Raw genomic sequence first — 1,167 nt, 5'->3', positions numbered from 1 at the left:
AGTTTTGCGATCTATTCAGCGTGTCAGATGGGAAACCATGTGTGCCATGAAGTCAATGGGGCGCAGAGAGGGTGGGACAAATCTCAAACTTACTGGTCTCGTGGCCTAATGGAACCAAAGATTGTGGGTTCGAGTCCCATCGAGATCGTCTCCACGCCGGGAAGCGCCCATATACGGATGCCACAGGCCTTACAGATGTCGATGTTGATTGTATACCCTTGTGACTCGTCGGATACATGCTGAGGCTAAGGGTACAAGAAGATTGTTGGTCTGCCAACGAACGATCTCCAATGAATTGACCTCATTGAAAACACCATGTAATGGAGGCCCCTCTATGAGGAGCAAGAGTTTTGTGATCTATTCAGCGTCTCGAATGCGAAATCATGTGTGCCGTTAAGTCAGTGTTGCGCGTAGTGACGAGATAGTGGAGTGAATCTCAAACTCATTGGTCTCGTGGCCTAATGGATAAGGCGTTGGTCTTCGGAACCAAAGACTATGGGTTCGAGTCCCATCGAGATCGCCTCTACGCCGGGAAGCGCCCATATAAGGATGCCGCTGGCCGTACAGATGTCGATGTTGATTGTATACCCTTGTGACTCGTCGGGATACATGCTGAGGCTAAGGGTACAAGAATGAAAGCCCCTCCGACTCGAGAGGGTGGGATTGGAGAACCGAGGCGCCATTCAGCGAAGGCTGGATTTCCAAGTGTGCGCGAGATTGCCAATCAAGCAACGTTCACCGTTGCCACTAGTCTCAGACTAGTAGTCTCATTGTCTTATCTGTATATCGGCAATCGGGGAATCCATAACCTGCAAATGCGCCGAAGGTTCTATGTGGCAGGGACCGCATGGTGCGAACTAGGTTTTACTTGTTGCACACCGATACGGGCCCGGCACACATCCCCCGGGTCGGGTGGGTGTGGTTGAAGCGCATCAGGCCAGTGGTGCATCGCTGCTCCACATGGCAACAAGGAATTATTAGTTGAGTCCGTGGGATGACACACATGTATCTTGCACGCATGTGTGCGTATGCACGTACAGATTGTGTGCTCTTCGCGGTGCGTTCCAGGTTTGCATAGTCTCTCGTTACTGAGGTGATTTCACTGCCGCAACGCTTCTCTAAGCTCTCAATGAAAGCCCCTCCGACTCGAGATGGTGGGATTGGAGA

The 1,167-nt window shown here is 51.5% G+C and overlaps 1 non-coding gene across 1 annotated transcript; it reads left to right on the top strand.

Moving 5' to 3' along the window:
• Positions 1 to 447: 447 nt before the first annotated feature.
• On the top strand, positions 448 to 520 carry Pmar_PMAR022847. Its single transcript has one exon. It is a non-coding gene; the product is annotated as a tRNA-Arg (tRNA).
• Positions 521 to 1,167: the final 647 nt, after the last annotated feature.

Source organism: Perkinsus marinus, assembly GCF_000006405.1.
Source record: "Perkinsus marinus ATCC 50983 genomic scaffold scf_1104296963596, whole genome shotgun sequence".
NCBI lineage: Eukaryota > Perkinsozoa > Perkinsida > Perkinsidae > Perkinsus > Perkinsus marinus.
Note: the sequence above shows the minus strand (reverse complement) of the source record. Positions and strands in the feature narration are given on the sequence as shown.